General features: G+C 37.8%; 1 long non-coding RNA gene across 4 annotated transcripts in view; it reads left to right on the top strand.

The window, feature by feature from the left end:
- The first annotated feature begins 286 nt into the window (after window positions 1-286).
- The window catches only part of LOC101787129 (uncharacterized), a 100719-nt gene continuing 79844 nt past the window's right edge, over window positions 287-21161 (top strand). For 3 of the 4 annotated variants that reach the window (XR_002790241.2, XR_010048958.1, XR_010048959.1), the window contains exons 1-2: window positions 287-398; window positions 490-630. This is a non-coding gene — a long non-coding RNA (uncharacterized LOC101787129). The remainder of the gene's footprint in view (window positions 399-489; window positions 631-21161) is intronic. The other variant, XR_010048957.1, reaches the window with a different exon arrangement.

The raw sequence follows: 21161 nt of genomic DNA, 5'->3' as shown, positions 1-21161 counted from the left end.
AAGAGGACTTTAGCACTGCTTCAAAAAGTGGCAGGGAAGGAGGAGTGTGTGTGGGGGAGGAGTTTTGAATAAGATTCTTGGCAATACATCTTTTATTATCATAAATAAAAATTTACTGCATTTTTTTTTATCATACCTCCATATGTTCATGTTCAAAAGTTAACTTGTTCTGGTTTTGCCATGAATCAGAGAGCAACATTTATAAAATTTGGGTAACCAATCACAGTGATTCTGAGGTTTTATCTATGTCTTCATTGGTATATTGTTTTATAAAGAAAGATACAAGTGTTTGCATCATCACAGCTAGATCAGAACCTAAATAATAGAGATGGTTTCTCACAGATTTACTCTGCAGCATTAATCACTGCAGACAGGTCTCAGCTTCACTAAGGAAAAATGTATGTGAGTTTGTGAATACATAGTTTTAATATTTGAAATTGTCTATCAGGATGTTTTAAAAGAAGTTGGATTCATAAATTTATCTTTCAGGGAGAGCACAGCACTGAGGTCTCTGCTTTATTTTGATTAGAGTATGACAAGATGACATAGGACGTGAACTACAGACTAAATGAAGAAGAAGAGACAGAACCTGAAGTCAGGAAGACAGATGGGAGTACAGAGGTACTTCGAGTAAGTAATGCATGTGGATTAAATATTTAAAAAGACATATAAAAAGACATGGAAGAGCAAGCTCTGGATGATACTTGAGTAATTATAAATGGGAAAATAATCTTTAGCATGCTGGTATTCAGGTGAAGTTCAGCTTTGGGTATAGTAAAGAGAAGGTAAAAGAATGGCTTAATAGAAAAAATAGCAGAATTTTGACTATATGCAAAAATTAGGGTAATAATGATACATTGATACAGATGAAAAGATGCCAGGTAGCAGGAAATGTTGTAAGTACTGTCATAAATGTCTGTGAAACACTTTTTAAGAGCCATTCCTAATATATGTAGTATAAAATAAAAGTACTTATGAAACTACGTATGAGAGAAAGAAGGAGATATTTATAAGGTTTGGTTCATAGGAGAATATTAACAGCTCCAGGAAGAATGCAGGGTTAGAATGCTGGCCTCATGCCCACATTCAAGACAGGGGATTCTTCTAAAGAGCAAATGCTGACAGGGCCTTGTGGATCCTACATCCCCTTCTGAGTGACCGTCAGAGCCTGGGCTTAACCCCGGTTTGGGATTTGTGATAAATGTTTTCAGGATTGAGGAGTCACAAGTGAGACTCGGACTTCAGACAGCCTTATTTTAAGCATGATTCTGAAATCAAGGTCTAAGTCAGACATTTCTATATTGTTATTGTGATATAGTGTCTTTTCTGGTAGCTGGAGTCCTACAATATTCCTTTTGAAGTTCTAACTCAGAAATAAACCCAGCCCTTCCTTTTTTCTAGCAGCTGACCACTGCCTTCACCTTGTTATTGTAGGAGTTTTTCGTAACCACTGGGTTTTGTAGTTGAGCCTCAGATACAGAAACCTAAAGTCCAGTGTAAATGTTAGAGCTAGTGAAAGATGGCAAACATAGTGGAAAATCCAAAAGCACTTTCTACACTACGCCTGCTGTGTCAGTGTCACAGGACCTGTGCAAGTATTCTGGGGACTTTGGACTGACCTGGTGTTCCCTGGGCACAGTTTCTTATTACGTCGGTTAACAAGAACAGAAGTGAGTATGGCTAATTATAGTCCATCATGAATCAGTCTGGGTTCCTCTGGGAGCAATACCAGAAACTTGAGCTTGGATCCACATAATTCATATTGGAGCAGGAATGAAAGTGTGAGGCAGTATGACAGAAAATGCATTCATTACTGATGTCACTATCACTTCTAATTTCATAAGATGCTCTGCAAAACAACAACAGCAAAAATGCCTGGCTTTCCAGAAATGTGTGGGTGAAAAACGGGCATGTGAAGATTTTTCTGCAGCTTTTATTCCCAAGGATGAGATGGTCTCACTCCACACATTATCATCTCTACCTTCTCAGGCAATCTTGCATCCTTTGGAGTGATTTTCCCCTTATAATTTTGTTGATGAAGCACTTTTGGGGCCACCCTCTGAGTTATAATGGAGTCTATTCAATAGATCAGTGGTCATATTTAAAGAAGTTTTGATGGTATATTTTAATAGTTTTTATATTTATCCTGTCTGTTTTTATGTATTTTCAGGGCAATTTATGAGGAAGAAGGGAGGTATAATGTGACCCTTTAGGTGCTCACATCCTTGAAGATCTTCCTTCAAACCTCCAAGGCAAAAATAGCTAGCCAGATCCACAATTTTTATTACTATTCCACTTTCTGATATTGTTAAAAATGTTAGAACTACCATCCTAATGAATGTTTTTACCTCCACCGAGATCAGTCTCAGTTACTCTGATGCTATCACTTGCTTGTGGCTATCACAAGTAGCATCTAGTTCCCATTTTTCTGGTTAGTGATCTAGGTTTAGAATCCCATCCCAAGGTTTTGCTCTTTCTGTATATTCCAGAAACCAACAGTCTTAGGTTGAGTTCTCTAAAAAGTCAAACCTCAAATAGGGCTGTTTGCAGGTTATTTCAGGAGACATCACTCAAGGAATCGGGGTGATTAAGTAGAGAAAATTAAGAAGGAACTACTAACAAGTCTGCATTGAGAATAAACTCAACTCTGTAGGTATCTGTGAACCATATTATGCCTATAAAACACTTGAGTTGATTTCTGCTAGGTTTTATTGAAGCTGGATTATGATGAGGAAGTGTTATGGTTTATGTTTGGATGCCCCCCAAGCTTCATGCAGTCATGGAGGTGGCTGAACCTAGCATTGGTAATTGGTTAATTGCCTAGTGCTGAGATTGGAGGTGTGAATGCTGCCCTTACTCTGGGTAGAGAGCAGGCATTCAAGAAAGGGGAGAGAAAGGACATGCTTTTTGCCCTTTTGGGTCTTGTTACTTACAGTCACCATGAATGGCTACCCTTTAGCCACACCATCCTGCCTTGGAGCCAGCTGAAACCTCCAAAACCTGTATGTTAAAAAAACCTTTCCTTCCCTCATTTTGAGCATCAGATATTTTGTCTCAACCATGAGAGAAAAGTAGTCAAGACAGAATTCGGTACCAGCAGAGTGAGGTTGTTATTGTGAGTTTACCATGTGGTTCAGGAGTCTTTGGAAATGGCTTTGGAAAGAGTTTGAAAAGCTTTGGAGCTGTTGCCTGAAGGAGTGGTCCTGGAATGCCTTAGGCTGCTCCACCTGTGAGATTCTGGTCAGAGCTCAGGAGACAGAAGGCTGATAGAAATCCTGACTGTAAAGACCGGAAAGTTAATGCTGGAAAGGACTGCACTGGTTGTTGGACTCCAGTTAATATATGTCATGGCTTGGTAGAAAGTTTGTCTGCATTTTGGTCATATCCAGAGACTTTGCCTGAGTCTAAGATTAAGGGCAGTGGACTGATTAATCTGGCAGAAGAAATTTTAAGACAGTTGAAAGCTGAGACAGTGGCCTGGCTATTGTAGACTTTTAGCTAGATACATGTTGTGAATCAAGAGAAAAGGGTGATTTAAAATGTTGAGTTTGATCAGAAAGCTGTGGACTGTAAAGATAGAGCTTAGAGTGCATCTGCTGAGAAAGAAGAGAAAAATAAAAAAGATGGCTTGCGAGCATCACAGGATGAGGCCATGGGTATCCACCTTCGTCAGCCTCAACACAGTAAAAGTGAAAGACTTTGCTTGGAGGAGAAAGCTGCAGAGTGAAATGCTCCAGAATGGTGCCAGTGGCCACACGAGGTTCCAACATGGTGACAGTCGCACCAGGTCCCAGAATGGTGGTAACATTGAGAAGCTATTCCTCATAATCAGGTTCAGAGTGCTCAATGATCCCAGCACCTAACCCCTACAGCCAAGAGAGGAAAGCCTGGCTACTGCTCCAGCGGGCAGCAGACCTTGGCATCATCCACATGGCACTGGTTTTAGGTGCATGAAGAATGCATGGGTTCTAAGGTTAAGGCAACTTCCACCCTCATTTCAGATGGTCTGGGGGGCCAAGCACTGTACCCCCGAGAGGACAGTATGTGAAGCTGTGAGGGTGAAGCCAAAGGTGCAATGAAAATCCCAGAAGTTTAAAGAAAAACTAGGAGGCTCCCTTTTTTCTTTCCCTGGAAGAAAACTTGTAAATCACTTCATGGCTCTCTTTTTCTGACACAATCATTTTCACTAATACAAACTTTACACATTTTTGTTTACTTTTAGAAGGATTGAGACTACCATAAAAATGTGTAAGAAAAGAGAAAATTGAGAAAAAACATAAATCTCATCATAAAATTAAAAAATGAAAATGTAGGCACACTAAATCAAACTGTTTTACTCACTAATCTTGTTTTACTCACTAATCTTGTTTTACTCACTAATGGCCATCAAAAAGAAAAGAAAAGAAAGAAGAGGAGGGTGGAACTGAAAAATAGCCATCAAAAAGGAACACAAAGTAAAATGATAAATAAAATAATCAGAAATCAAATCATAAAGCTATCAAACAGATTACTTGGGACATCATGAAAAGAAATAGGGATAGGACAGTGAGGAAAACAGCAAAAGCAAAGACAAAAAGTCTACAAAGGCTGGTTCTGCTAAATAAAGTTAGATCTATGTGATAGAGTATTAGCAATTCCATGGGTTCCTCCAAAGGGTGTGAAGAGGACATGGATGGGTGTGATCATCTATGGGAAAGGTGACTTCTCAGTGTTGTATTTGTTTCCTTTAAATCTAGAAAAATATCTCTCAGTTGTACATGGTTTTAACACATCTGAAATTAGTAACTTTTTGTTTACATTACAAATATCATGTGGATAACAGTTTCTTTATAATGAAATCCAAATGAATCATTAAGTAGTTGTATTTTTCTGAAAATATGGCTTCAAAACAGTGGAAAGCTGTATGTATCTACAACAAAAAGCATTGCTTATTTGCATCTCTAAGTAAATGAGTTTACACATTTGATTTAGAATTTGAGTCATCACACTAGGAAAGCAGGGTAGGGTGTCATAGTGGTGGCATCTTGATAGAGGCTATATCCTGAATTTCATTAAATTTTAAATGTGTGATCTAATTTTAATCTTGCTTGGAAAAATTAACTGGAGGCAAATTTAGAAGAAATAAACCACTAGCCATGTGGTTAAATTTTGTATAGCTTCTGTATAGTTATGAAAGTTTATGATGATATTTTTTATCCTAGTTGCATATTAGGCACTAAGTAGACAGAAGATTTCAAATATAACTTTCTCTAGCAGCAAATAGCATATTTTGATATTGTTAATTTTTTATTTAAAAAGTCAAAATAGAAAAAATGATAGAAACAATACAGAATTTCAAAAAAAGGAAATTAACACTAATTAAAACACTGCATATTGTTATGTTAGAAGTAGTTGCTCAGGTTACAAGATTTAAGCATGGAAATGATCAAACAATGAAAGCACAAACTGTTCTTTTGGATGAACTAACAGAGATTAGTAATATAATTATCTATCTTGTGTACATAGATACTTATATGTGTGTGTGTGTGTGTATATATATATATATATATATATATATATATATTATATATAATCTTTCCCTTCTTACTTCTTCCTAATATTGTTAATTTTTAAAATAACATATTGAAAGTCTTTTCCAGATATCTAAACGTACAAAGAGATTATTCCAGGGTTGATTTTTTAAAAAATCAATCAAAATTGATTTTGAAAAGTTATCTTCACAGAAAGTGCAATCATTAAGAAGTTAATTACAAAATAAATGCTGTAAATATGTAGTTTATCCTGAAGTAAATCTGAATACATGTGAAATTTAAATTGTCCGAAGAATAATAAAAATCTCTTCCCTATATCATCTTGTACGGCAGTAGTTTCATGTCTGGCCAGTTACATGTCATCAAAGGAAGTGAAGAGAATTACATGTTTGTGGCAGCAGATAAACTGGTGTCAACTTTTGAAAGAAAATAATTGAGGTCATTTTATCATGCATTATTGAGCAAATCCACAACTGAAATACTAGTCATGTCAAAAGAAGTTTATGAGGAAAAGCAATGTCGATTTGTCTATAATCTGAAAAGGAACGTGCCTGAAAATGTTGGAACCACTCATTGATTTACACCGCAATTCACAGTCTTTGAAAAGGTCAGACATTTGGTGCATTCAAAGCAACAATTAATTATGAGAAAGGTACATAATTTTTAAAATTTAGACAAAGATGTGTGGGTATTCTTAAAACTGAAGCTCAGAAATGAAGCAAGTTCTTAAAAGTTGTTCATGTACTTTATCCCAAAGCACAGGCACAGGAGGAAGCTTCTCATTTGGCTTCCTCTATCCGACTCTTGAGCCGCGGTGTGAGAGCATGATATACCCAAATCACAGAAACCATGGTATATCTAAGATGATATAAAAACTCTCACAACTGTCCTTGCTCCAAGAAAACAACAACAAACAGCTGCACACTCACAAAGGAAAATATGAACTTGTTTCTTTCATATTCTTGACTTTGCCAAAAAATTCAGCCCGTGTGGTTAACCTGTCCATCAGGCTTACCATATAGATTTCTATTTTGTCCAAGTGCTTCTGTGTGTGTATGGCCGTGCACACCACAGAGCCTGCCCTCCCTCCTGGAGCTCTTTCTGGGAACACTGCTGGGAAGGCAGCAGTGACAGACCTGAACTCCGTCAGTGTCTCTGGACCCCCACCTCGGCCTGACTTGCAATGAAGACATGCAGCAAGGGTCTTGGTCTTGTTGCTCTAAGACGTGCTGCCAGCTCTGAAACCTGCCTACCTCACAGAGTTGGTTAAAAAAAAAAAGCCAACTTGGGTAATTGCAGTATTATTATAATAAGTATATTCTTCTCAGAGAAGTTATTTTGAAGGGGCTAATATTCATTTAACAGGGTGATTTCTGATGTATTTGCTAAAAGAAAATCCTCCAAGTCCCTTTTTCAAAGGGACTCATAAAAATTAAATGAGTATACAAATCACCTCGGCTTAAATATGGTTCGAGGGAGGTGAATCTGTCCTATTTTACTCTCTATTTGCATTTCTGGCTTGCATAAAGCGTGTCCTGCACTGGCTGTTTACTTTTCATCTGCATTCCTTGGCCGGCTCCCCTCACCACTAAACAACAAGAGTAGCAGTCATATAATCGTTTTTTAAAAGACTGTTATTATGCTGTCTTTGCACTGCAGCCTCACTCTATATCTTTCCTGTGATTATTATTTCCTCTTCTATATAATTTAGAAATGCTTCAGATATGAATTTTTTCCGTAAATATGTTGTTCTTGACTCTCTGTCTGAACTCTGAGCAGTGCTCAGGGCGTGTCCCCAGGGTTTCTTCTGACCTTGCTCCCACATCTGCAGGCTGTGCTGGGTCGTCTTCCCAGATGTCTTCAGGAAATCCACGGCTCCCATCTCCGTCTCTACCAGCTCTGTCCATCTTTCCATGAGCTTGAATTCTTGGAAAACCTTGTTGCTCATCCTGTTTCCCCCGCTTCCCTCCAGAACTTCCTGACAAAAGCAAGATGCTGCAACTTGGCCCTGAAGTACATTCAGCTCACGTCAGTCCCTGCATGTGATGACCCAGAGTCTTCTCAGGGCACCTGCGTGAGCTTTCTCTGTAGATGCTGCTCTGTTTCTCTGCAAGCTCATCTCAAGCCGTTGTCCACTGAGTTATCGACATGATAGCAGCCACATTCTCTCTAGATTTGGGTAGGTTTGTTCTGGCTGGAAATGCTCTTCCCACTTAATATTTCATGGCTGGCTTTTTCTCATCCGTGAGATACCAGGAATCATCTCTTCACACAGCTCATTTCTGGCTATTTAATGTAAATTAGCCACCTCATTACTCCATCCTATCATCAGGCTTGATTTCCCTGTGATACGGTACTTCTTATTTCCTGATGTTTTTCTTCTCCCTGTCTCTCTCTCTGTCTCTGTGTCTCTGTCTCTGTCTCTGTCTCTGTCTCTCTCTCTCTCTCTCTCTCTCTCTCTCTCTATATATATATATATATATATATATATATATATATATTTCTTGCTTATTGCATATGAACACTAGATCCATGACAGCAGATAAAATGTTTACTCTGACTCCGCACTGACTAGTGAGATTTTGTCACGTGGTTGATATTCAGCCAATTGTGCAGGACGTATGAACGGATGCCACAGATGAGCCTATTGTAACCTCACAATAGTTCCATCTCTGATTTCTCTATTTGCTTTGCTGGCCCTGTTCCATCCTGTTCTGTATCACTGACCTCTCTAAACTTCAGTCCTATGATCTCTGTGACCTTTATGTTACACATTCTTTTGGAGTGGTTAAAAGCAATGGTGTAAATCAGATTGCTCAGATTTAAAATTGTCCATTCTGTGTGACTTCAGAAAAGTAAGTTAATATTTCTTAGTTTCTCTTTCTAGTCTGTGGAATAGGTTATAAATAGTATTTCTTTTCAATATTAAGTGTTTAGAATTGTACCTGGTATATGGTAAGGTGCCAGTACACAATACTTAGGTACTTTTTATTTTAAATATTCCTGTGATGATAATTCTCTATAAACTGTTTCTCCGATATATCCTATCGATTCTAGTATACTTTTATGGACAATACCACCATACTGGAAATTTAGCAGATCTTGCAAGAGAAGCTTGAATTAAAATTAATTAGCTGTAAAAACCCAGAAAAGTCATTTTATTATTTCTGGGATTAAGCTTTTTCTCTATAAAATTAACATGGTTGAATTAATCTCATAAAAGTTTAGAAAAACGTTAGCAAGAAAACCAATTTCCAAATTTATACTGAACTCTAACATTAATAACGTACCAAAGTGGAAATTCCCTAGTCGACTCTGTTCTTCTTTCCCCTGAACTCCCAGCAGCCCCCAAGCAAAGGCCTAGGAGCTGGGCTTTTCCTTTAGCTTGTGAATATTTCCTGTGGATATTGCTTTAGTTCAGTCAACCCTCTGGAATTGTGGTTTCTGCATATTTGGAGACAACCAATAAGAAAATATGCCTAGAAAAATTTTGTGTCTGTATTGAACATGTACAGAATGTTCATTATTTCTTGAACAACATATGACGCCAGTTTACATAGCTTTACATTGTCTCAGGTATTATAAGAAACAGAGAAATGACTTAAAGTAATGAACATGGCAGTGTATACATAGATTACATGGAAATACTGTGATAGTGTATGTGAGCGACTTGAAAATCTACAGATTTTGTTTCCTCAGGATTCTGAACAAAGTCCATATGATTCCTGAAGGTAATTTAATTTTTAATTTAAATTCATTTGTTCATAAACTGCCACCTTGACTGCTATAGCTCACAGTAGTAGGCTCCATAGCTGGTATAAACCTCTAGTACTTACACACAAGAAATTAATTTTTGATTAAGACATTACTCAGTTCTTTTTGGTAAACATTGCTTTGTTCTGATTGTTAAATATTGAATAATAATGGAAGTCCCTAGGAGTACAATTTTCAGTGACTGCCCTTATAATGGAGAAATATTAAATAGTACATAATTTTTTAAAATATATGTTTCATTATATTTATTTCACACAAATTTATTTTATTTTATTAAAAACTTGTGAATACTATAATATCCATGACCTACAAAAATTGAGGAAATATATTTCTAAGTATATTGTCGACACATGAAACAGATATATCTGAGCGATTCTGCAAGGTGTCTCTGTTCAGGGCTTTCCCAAATTCTCCTGTTAAGAATTCATGCTAAGCAGCTTGTCCCTGGAATGTAGCAATGTCCTTGACTTAGTAAGTTTTTATATATTTGGGATAGACACCTACTGAAAATTCTGTGTTTCAAATAAACCTAAAGCAGGTCTTCTGTAGTATTAAATCCTTTTATTGTTCACACAAGAAGTCACTTTGTTATCTAATTTATTAGATTGAGTTTGTGTGTGCAGAGTTTCCTTCAATCAGGCGTACATGGATATTAGGTATTGCTTATCTCTTCCTTTGCTTCTGACCTTAATTCTTTCCCTATGATTGGTAGAAACCGTGACTAATGTGTTCCCATCACTATGCTATTATTTTTCATGCAGTTCAGAATTCTAATTAAAATTTTCTTTGAAAATTTTTACCCTCTAGTTCTACATAGTTTTTAAAGTTTCTTTCATGTGAATTGGCTACAGTTGAAGGTAAACATGTCAGCTTGATTTGATGCTTAAAGTTTGTCTTTACTTCTTTTGCTTGTAAATCTTTGCGTTCTGTACAAGCCCCTTTCCCCCATCACTAACAGTATGATTACTTTTACAGAACACTGTGTTGTATGGGGGGGGGCGTGTCCTGGAATGTCTCGCCTACAAATTCCTTATACTCTAGTCTACCGACTTTCCATCCGACACAGTAGTCCTGCAACACCACTGCACTCATGACGGATTTTCCCTGGTCAGTCAGTGACCCCGCGGTCACTTGAATTCTGCCATAGGTGTAACTGATTCCATCAAAGTGAGTCACATTTCTTATCCGCTGCTTTCTACCACGAGGACTCACTTTTGTTCCTAGTCTGCTAATTTCCCAGCGTACATTTACTCTGTGAACTCCTGTATGTTTTACATCACTTCATCTGTTGTCCTTTTTTGCTCCTGGAATATGGGCCCAATGCAGACTGATTTTGCTAATTTACTTCTCTGTCTCTAGTTTATAGTAAACACATAGCAGGGATTAACATTTGATAAAAAACAAAAATGGATGAATAAATATATCTATTAGGCATTATTTCCCTTTGTAAATAAATATTCCTTTCCCTTTAGTTTCTCTAGATAATGCTTTCTCAGAGAGATTATTCATTAGTTAAGATGAAGCTTGCAGCTACAGTGATAAATGCACTCATCTCAGTAACTTGCCATAAAATTTATTAAGATGCAACATCTGTAAAGGGTCCAAGATGAATGTGCACAACCACCTGAGAGCTGCCGTCCAAACAGTAACTTGGCAACCTTGGCTCCTCCCTTGGTTCCGCTCTGCTCTGCTGAGCACAGGCTTGTAGAACTTCGCAGGTCCAGGACTATTTACAACTAAGCTGTCACTCTCAGACCCAGAGCGTCACAACTATTTGTGAGCTCTGAGAACTAAGTAGAAAATTTACCAAAACTACCCTGAGCTCTTGCAGTGGAGTTCAGTTCCATAGCGATGTCTGCAAGGCGAGCCACAGGGCAGGCTCACTAGTGCACTAAATCTGCTCATGAAACCATCTTCACTAATGCTTTACTGGATCCCTTCTTTCCCTCCCTCTCTCCTCCCTTCCTTCTCTAATCCTCCTAATTTTTTTTTTTAATTCTAGCATGTCATGATCTCAGAATCCAAACTGCAAAATTTCTTTTTTCCCCCATGTCTGACACGCAGACCCACTTTTAGTTTTTGTGATATCACTCGATATGTGGCTAAATAGGACCAAACACTTAATTATGAATTTTGGAAGGCAAGACCGTGCCACATGAAATTAAATTCCAGAATACTTTTCTAGTATGTCCCACCCAGTAACAGATAAAACGAGGTTTGGGAATAGAGGCTGGAGTTTTAAGCTGTCACCTAACACCAAGCCAAAACAATTGATAATTCCTACTTATTTAAAAAGGGTAAGTGGGTAAGCTAGATGCTTCCACATAAGAGGAAGCATTTTTAAATGACAGCTTTTCAAGGACTGTTAAACTATGTGGGCATAAAATGTTATGAGAATATCAATTCAAACAAGTAGTAAAAAATATAATGTATTTTAGGCAGGTTAGTGAAAAAGAAAAGAAATTAAATAAAAAGTCATTAACCAAGCATTAGATAAACATAGCCAGGAAAATAAAAATACCGGTAAGGGACATAAATAGCCCCACTGAAAACCAGGCTTTCCTGCACAGATCTGTAATTTGTACTTTAATTTTACATGAAAAGAATAAAATTAATTTTGTGTTCTCACTGATATTCCCAGTGGTATCAAAGTCCAAAGTGCCTGAGTATAGATGTAGGCAATCCTTTTTAAAGCTCTTTAAACATCTTCGTAGGTTCACACATAATGCACCTTCCTTATCTGACATCATGGTAATCAATGTGATGTATTTCTTCTGATTTGCCTCTGAAACACTTGGTTCAGCAACACTTATGGATGGTAAGGGTCAGAAAGGAATAACATAAAGTCTCACCTATAGCAGCTTAACACATGAGAGGTACACATGGCGGGGGCAGAAATCAGAAAAGAAGCTACAATACTTAGGTTTGCAAGCTTGGTTAGAACAGTAGATTTAAACCAGGCGTTGTGGTGTGCCTGCCTGTAATTGCAGCAGTTGGGAGGCTGAGGCAGGAGGATCGCTGTGAATTTGAGGCCAGTGTGGGCTACATAGTGAGTTCAAGGCTAGCTTGAACTACATAGTAATGTCCTGTCTCAAAATAACAACAAAAGTATATACAGTAGACTTAAACAGGGCTTCTCAATAGTAGAACGATTGACATTTTGGGCTGGAGGGTTCTTCATAGTGAGAAGCCAACCTGTGAATTGTAGGATGATTAGGAGCATTCCTAGTCTCTGTTTACTAGGTGACAATCGTAGCTCTTTGTCCCTTAACTATGATCAAAAAATGTCTCCAGACATGGCTGAATGTCCCTTGGGGTGGGGACAAAATCATCCCGAACTGAGATAATATCACCTAGAAGATTTCTCTTCGGGCTGTTTCTCACTTTCTTCTTACTGATTTAACTTACTCACTATAAGAAACTTTTCCCCTTTAACTTATAAATTTCCAAATTTTCTCACATTAAATATGTGAGAATACACAGCATAGGAGCAGGGACCATATCTGCTTTGCACGTGAGTGTATTGTATAACTGCTATATTCACCGTGCCCACAGCTTCTGAGCGGGTCACAGTAAGAGTTTAATAGTGAGTGAAGGGGGAAGTTGCAGAAATGGCTTGATATTGTTTGCTTCCCTGTGCAACGTGAGTTTGCATTTCTCCGTTAAAGAGGTGGTCTGTGTCTGGTCAAGCTTCATAATTTTCTTTGATTAGAAGGGTAACAGCAAGTGAAACGTAAGAACAGAATTGAGAGTTTCCTTGATATCAGGACTTTCTTTTTGCTTCTTGGGCTCATGGGCACACCTAATAGAGGAGAAAGTGCTCATGACCCTCAGATGTTCCAGTTGAGCGTGTCACAGATTAACAGGATGACTTTTGATGCCCGAGTCTGGATGCACACTGCTGAGCCTAGAAGTGCAGTTGAGCTGAATCCTGCTCAGTTTTCCAATCTGCTAGATCAATGGTTGTTTCTTTAAACCACTAATTTTGGGGGTTGTTTCTTAAAATTAATTGATGAATGTCTTTATTGATTGGACCTTGGACTTTATTCTTGCAGGTAGTTAAGAGTGGTTTACTGTAGGGAGCCGTTGAAGCTGGAGATTGGTTACATGTCTGGGGTGAAAGCTAGGCCAGCCATGAAAACACAAAGAACCCAAAACAAGCCACATAAACAACCTGTTCCAGCTCCAAGAAGGAAAGGGGCTTTTTGGGGCTCATGGGCTCACCTAATAGAGACCAGGCATACCAAGTTGCTAGGCAGTATGTTTCAAATTGACATCTTCCTCTTGAACGTGTAAATAAATGTGCTGCTGTGGTTTCGTTCGGTTCTTCCTCCCATCAGGAGGGGAAGGGCTCCCTCCTCTCATCCTCCAGCCATCCTTCACCCCAAGAACCTCAAGGGCTGCGTGGGTTGTGGCAACTTATTAGTTTGCTGTGTCTTCCACAACAAAGTACAACAAACCGGGTGGCTTAAGAGCGCGGTGTTCTACTCTTACAAATGCAGTGCTTATTAGGAGATTAGAACCCACTTTAATGGCCTCATTGTAATTACATGCATGATGATCTTTTTTCTACAAAGCCACATTCTGAGGTGCTAAAGGTTAGTGATTCAAAATATGGATTTTGGGGGTGCACAGTATAATCCACAATAAATGGGAATTTGGGAGAAATCTAGTAAAATATGATGTCGAAGTGATACTTGCTGTCACATTTTCATTCTTCCTAAGGAATTAAATTTTATTGATTATGCAGCAAATAGGGGGTCATCAAAAGTCTTTGAATGATAGACGTGTTCTCTATTATCTTAAAATGTTTATGGAAAAAAGTAGGATACTGTGACAACTGCAGTGATACATAGTTTAATAAATGGAACAGAATTTCTCTATCATGAGGCCCTGAACTTTGCCATGGTGAAAAGTGATGGGAGGTCTTTCCCACTGCTATACATACGCTGTGCTGTTGGGGAGCACCTGACAGTTTTGCTTATTCTAGGCATCACTTTTTAAGAGAGTGATACACAAAGTGCTTTACACAAGTGAGCAGGAGCAGGAGGGAAAGGGTCTTGATAACATGTCATACAGTTTAAGCTAGGCAAGGGAGAATTCAGTGAGACTGATAACTGGTTTCAGCGCTTTGAGAGACTGTCACTAGGAAAAAGCGATTGAACTTGGTCCTGTGTGGCTCAACAGAACTAGGACCCATGAGTTAAAGCTTCAGCAGACAGCTTACAGCTGTAACGTGTGATGGGACTTTATAGTCAGAACAATCCCGAAAGGGAATAGCCACGGATGTTCCTTCTGCCCCTAAGGTTTCCAGTTTTGTTCTAGCCAATAAGAAGAGGAGTCATTTGTGCCAAGCTCTTTGCAGAATCTGTGATGCTAGATGACATTTATGTAAGCACATCAAAAATTTCTGTTGCTTGATGAAAGACAGAAAGACACAGACAGACCCAGATCGCAGACCCTCTGAATGATAAATCCTTACTCTGTCAAATCATCAAATAACATCAACATCTGTTTTGTGAATTAACTACAACAAAAGGAAACACCCCCGTCCACATGACACTTAAATGCAAACTGTTTTATGTTTAAAGAGCAGCTTTGATCCCTTTTCTGATGTACACCTATCATTTGTCCCATGAAATCAGCCCCTTTTCATGTTACTTTATTTTCTAGTTATGTCAGGGTTATAGTTTATAACTTTAATTCATATTCATATAATGAGCCAAGATATAAAGGGTTTTTTTTAACCTCTAATTACTCTTTCCCTATTTCTTATCTTCTCCACTAGATTTTAAATTGTGTCAGAGTGAAGACCAGGGACCTCATGCTTTTTATTAAAAGGCTTATGAAAAAGTTCTCAAATTAATTTCCTGGTCTAATAAACTGAATAAATAAGGTACAGTTTGAACATGCTGTACCTTTACTCCCAAATTATTTCATGAACAGCAGCAAACAAAGCTTAGGTGCAAAATTTATTTATTAATAATGTAGTAATGCCATCAAAAATAGTCATGAATGATCTACTCTATCTAGTAAAATATGTGATACCGTGGAGGATGGAAATGACCTAAGATCCAATTACCCTCTCTAAGAGCTCAGAATCTGGTTTGGCAAAAAATTCTAAGACACTGTCAACATTAAATTCTTAACTGCTTGTACTATGAAGACAGATGAATGCATTGGTTTTGGGGGGTCTTGTAAAAATTAAGTCAGTTAAACAGGTGAAAAATCACAATGCATAGTGCAGAGGAAATAGAAAATTTTGAGAATGTGGAGACAGTTGGATTGTTTTGTGTATTGAATTGTGTCATCTGCAAAGGACACATTTAGAAAATCACCATTGGAACTGTGAATGTGACCTTATTTAGAAATAGTGTGCAGTGTCTTAGTTATGTTTCTCATTGGGCAGACAAAATACCAGACACCCAAAGTTAAAGGGGGACAGGTTTGTGTGTCTTACAGTGTGTGGAGGTTTCAGTATATAGTTGCTGGCTCCATGGCAGAGTGGCTTGGCAGACGGGTATCTTAGAGAGAAAACAGTTCATCGTGGGCAGAAGATGGCTAAAGCAACAGGCAGGGGTGGGGACAAGCGGCTTTCTGTCCCTTATATTGTGCATGGGATACCTGTCCTAGGATGTGTATAGCACTCACATCCTTAACCCCAGCACTAGAACATGAATCAGCCACAAACTCTAGATTTAGCTTCCTCTGAAAAACCCACCATCCACAACCACATTAGATTTTGGGGGGATATCTAGACATAAACCATAACACGAGGTTTAATTAAAATAAAGTCCTCCAAGATTAAGGAAATCACTGTCTCTAATCTAAGGCTACCTAATTCAGTGTCTGGTCTCCAGACCAAAAAATGGGAAGTTTAGACCCTCAAGTAGGCTGCCCGTACTCTTATTTCAGACTTGTGTCCTCCAGAACTGTGTAACAACACATTTCTGTTGTTTGGGACTGGAGGATATAGGGGCAGAGAGACCTGTGTGAATGCTTGGTTACAGTAAGAATACTGAAATCGCCAAGTGTATCTAACAGTTTTCTAGAGTGCTGACTCCATGTGAGACATCATTATAAATACTTTACATATATTATCACATTTAATTCTCAGAACAACTCTTAGAGGTAGATACTCTACCCAGTTTTGGTGTGATCTTATGAATTTGAAGACAATGTTGCTTCCATTTTTCAGATGAAGGAAAGAGGCAAGATGATTACTGACTTAAAGATGCAAAGCTAGTAACTGACAGAATCAGGATTAGGATCTAAAAAACACGATCTCTTGATTTTGCATTTGAAGTGGGTTGAAAGGCAGGAATAAGGTAATGCATTGGGTATAGACCCAGAGAGGTAAACTGTTTATTTGCCCTTCATTGTAGTCTTCTGTTATTTAAAGAATATTTTGATTAAAGTACGTAAAAGACCTTTTTTGGATGGTATAACAATTTTTTCTTTAACTGTCTATAAATCAGTACTAGTTTCTCTCTTCTCATTATATTTCCTTTTCAAAATATCTAATAATAAGTTGGCTCTTGTGCACCATATTAGATCACCTAGTCAACATAATTTTTCTGATTTCTTTACTCTTTTTGTCCAAAGAGTATGTTAATTGCTTCAGGAGTCAGTCTTTCCCCAGCATGGTTATAATTAATTGAGAAGAGAAGGCCTGGATAACCAAAGCAAAATCGCTTTCTGTCGTAGTAATTCACCCTTAAGGATTTTTTCAGAGTGATTCTAATTAGAAGAAAATGAGCCAGCACATTGGATAGACTCGAACCTGACAGCCAAAAGTTTCTTATAATGACTTTTTACTTCAAGTTTATAAAAAGTTTAGAGATTATTTATTTATATGTGCCTATTAGAATTATATATGACAATAGTTTTGTCTGACCTTATTATTTAAAAAAGAAAATTAACATGAATGCTAAAGTTAATTTAAACATGATGGAACATGAGGTAATTTCCTAAAATTCAATGAAAATATAGCACACATGTATATGAATAAAATATACTTATGGGCATAGTTTCCCTAAAACTAGTGGTGAAAATTTATATTAAAAGTGCTAGAGAAGAGATCTGCATAATGAATAAGGAGACAATGAATTTGTCAAAGAGCAGAATTTCATTTCTTTAATGCATTAGTCTTTTTTAAGAATTACCTATATGCTAATATTAGGATTAATTGCTAAATAGGATTAATCCTAACTAATATTAGGATTAAAATAACATAAATGTAAGCTTTTCTGATATGTTTACCTCATGACTGAGTGCAGTATTTAGGAGCAAATACGCAATGACAGTTTCTAACAGATAATTTTAATGGCTTGTAGAATGCCAGAATTGAGGGAATTATATTAATAAGTGTCTGATACAAAAGTTATCTTGTTTGTTAACCAACTGACTGTCCTTTGAGATGACAGAAAATCCCGTAGAAGCTCAGTCAAAGCTAAGCTTTCTGTATTGACTGACACAGGGGAGTTTTAAGCCTGGCTGTTGACCCATCTTGTCACTTTGCCAAGAGGAGTGACTTTCAGATGCAGCGTTGATGAATTTAACATATATTACCATAAGATCAATTTTTCTGGAATTGATAATAAAAATGATGATAACATTTTTATGAGCTTCAAATAAGAGGCTCTGAGTTATATATGGCAATTTATGGATTTATTGAAGAAAATCACTTACTGCTCATTCATATTTTTTAAACAGCCATACTGTGCATTACCAGCTCATGATTTAGCTGTGGCTTCCAGTTAACTGTAACGGCAGCAAGGATGGAGACTTCAAACCAGCGGGTACATTCTTAATTTTGAAATATGAAACGAATACCCCTGAAGTAAGAGCAAACAGCTTTCTCCTCAATCATAATACATAATTAACGGAATGGCGGGATCATATACACGCGGTTAGATGTGAGGACAGGAAGGTGTACATGTGGAGTATGTTGGAAACCACTGAGAAGAACAAGGAAGTCTGGAATTCATTTCTAACCCTGCCATCAGCTAATTAAAACTGTTCCTTATCATTAGCTTATTAATAATTTTTTATTCAAAGTGGTTTAATTTGGTTGGATTTTCAGCTTCCGACTTTATGAAGTTAGGAAAAAATAGAGGATTAAACTTTATAACTTTCCAAGCATCTTTTGGTGCCAAGATTCTTAGCAACTAGTTCATGCTTCAGTATACAAGATATTTTACATTTTAGTGTGTTTGCATCCAATAGTTTAAAATTCTCTCTCTCTCTCTCTCTCTCTCTATATATATATATATATATATATATATATATATATATATATATATTTTTTTTTTTTTTTAAATCACCTCCTTGCTTCTGATCCCAGAGTGTTGTCTTAAGGCTAGCCATGATTCTAAGATGTAAGATGTCAGCCACACAGCTTAGTAAATAGGGTCTTTACACATGATACTCCAGGAAGAAAAGACTGATGAATTGTAGTCAGAGAATTACTGTGAAAATCACATTTTCCATTGTGTGAAACTTGTCCATTTCCTATAGAAGAGTTTATGGTCTTATTTACTGTAACAGATAGTAAAAAACAGCTCACAACCTCAGCTAGAACCACCAGCATTTTGAGTTTTTTCTTTAATTTCTCTTCTGTTTCACAGAATTCTTCTCCACAGCAGCGAAGTGGTCCCTGTGTTTGTCGGGCTCACTCTTAGCCACATCTTTCTTTCTATGGTTAAGAAAGTGCTTTTGATTCTATCCCACTCTTTCTTCAGTAAGAAAAATTTCCTTTTGTATTATAGTATAATTCCTTCTACATGGACATTTTGTGGACTTATGACTAAGAACTCTCTGGGTACACAGACACAAAATATTGCTATGCTTCTTAGCTCTATGGTGATCACAAACTCAGGAGAAGCATTTCTAATTATTCTAAAGGGTAGCTTCTGAAAAACAGCAGTCCTATAAACAGAGTTTTCCTCTCTCACTTCTAATTACCAGAGAAATCGACAAGATGCATTCCGTCCCATTCATGGCTTCCTTAATGTGGCAATCCTTTGAGAACGGCCTAGGCATGAGCCTCACAGCTAGCACTGCGAGGTCATTAGTACCCTTGGTATCCAAATTAGAACTCATTTATTTTCTCACAAAGGGAATTCATTTTACACTAGTCACAGCTGGTTGGTGTGTTTCTTTTTAAAATTTGAGCTTTAAAACTTAGCATCACATCTATTTCATATGTTATATTTTTCCATTTCTCTTGAGAAAAAATTTAGGAATGTTTTTAGTAATATCTTGGTAATTATTATTTAGTAATATTTTAGAAATACTTAGTAATTCTTTTAGTCTTTTCAAAAAACTTGATTCTACAAGTTAAGAATAAAATGCAAGTTGATGCCCTGATGGAAGAAGGTGATGAAATTTGTTCCCCAAGAGCATTAGTAGCAGTTTGTTTTCTTTTTTTGTAATAAGTCACTGGCCATTAGTTTCCAGCTGGCTTTCCTGCCCACCCTTATTTAAATTCCTTTATGATAGTTTCCCTTCTTTAAACTCCAGGTACACTAAAGTAGAAAGAAATATGCTCCTGTCATCTCAAAGAGGATTTGAGCTGCTGTTTCCCTAGAACATGATATTTAAAACTCTTCCTTATTGTTAGGTCTGCCTCTTTGATTCATCCTCTTTCTCACCTTCAAAGTTCCCGTGTCTTCTGGGCGTCTGCCTCTGGGTCAGCACAGGGCTGGTACTAGAACGTACATCATCATTGTCTTCCCAGTCCGTGTGTCTGGATTGGACCTCTGCTTCCCTCATGTCTTGCTCTTTGTTAAGCATTTCCAGACCAAATTAAATTTCATGACAGAAGCCTTCTGGTATTTAAAGGAAAAAAAAATCTACCCAGGGTATACAGTTTTGAGCAACATTTCAACTTGACGGCAATCTGTGCATGATTTATGTAGCATGTTATTTCACTGTGAAGAAAATAAAATCTCTTTACCGTCATTAAATAGTTACTCCCACTCTCTCTTCACAGAGAAACAGCAGAACCCTGTGCTGAGAGGATTCACTGAAGTCCCCCTTGCTCTGTCCTTCGGCAGGAATTCTTGTCCTTTGGGAGGGATTCCTCTCTTCTGCGGTCCTATCTGGCAGCATCTTCCAGCGTGTCTTGTTATGCTGACCTCTGAAATGCAGGCACCTCCCTCACCTCATTCTGTACTAGTCGTGCGTGCAGGAAGGAGGAATGAAAGGGCTCCCAGACAGCACTCTGTGCTGCGGGTTGGAATGGTTGCTGTACGAGTGACCGTGAAACAGGCCTTGCCTATAATGAAGTGTGTTCCTGTGATTGCACATTTCTCAAGCAAGCAGATGGAAGGTTTGTGTGCAAGGCTGCTGTCTTAGGTAAAATGCAAAGAAAATAAAGGTACCTCAGGGGTGTGACTGTGGTTCCATGCTAGGAAAAGCAGTGTTTCCCCACCCTGACCGCCGTAATTACACCTGGCTCTTGTTCCCCTGCCTCCTCTTGATTGTTTGACATAGTCACACTCTCCTCTTTCTGATACTCTGGGAAAGCTCCAATTTACTCCTCCAAAATTCACCAAAGAAGTTCTGAAACGGTTTTCTTTTTGTGAAGTCTTTTCGTGAACACAGAGCTTTAGTGGGCTCCCTGACTTCTCTCCAGTTTTACAAGCATCACCTTGGCGAGGCCTTTCCTGAGAGTTTACCGCAAGTGGGTTTGCCCTTGCCACGCACCCCCACCAGGTGACTCCCTCTTAATGTTAGTAAGCCGTTCTGAAATATCCTGTGCTCTGTCCGAAAATGTTCTCATAATTAGAAAAAAAAGACCTTAACCCATTATTCACAACTAACTTGTCAACATATAACTAAGAAGTATCA

Source organism: Cavia porcellus, unplaced genomic scaffold (assembly GCF_034190915.1).
Source record: "Cavia porcellus strain 051 isolate PalLab524CR breed Dunkin Hartley unplaced genomic scaffold, mCavPor4.1 scaffold_7, whole genome shotgun sequence".
NCBI lineage: Eukaryota > Metazoa > Chordata > Mammalia > Rodentia > Caviidae > Cavia > Cavia porcellus.
This window is presented reverse-complemented; position numbering and strand designations above follow the sequence as displayed.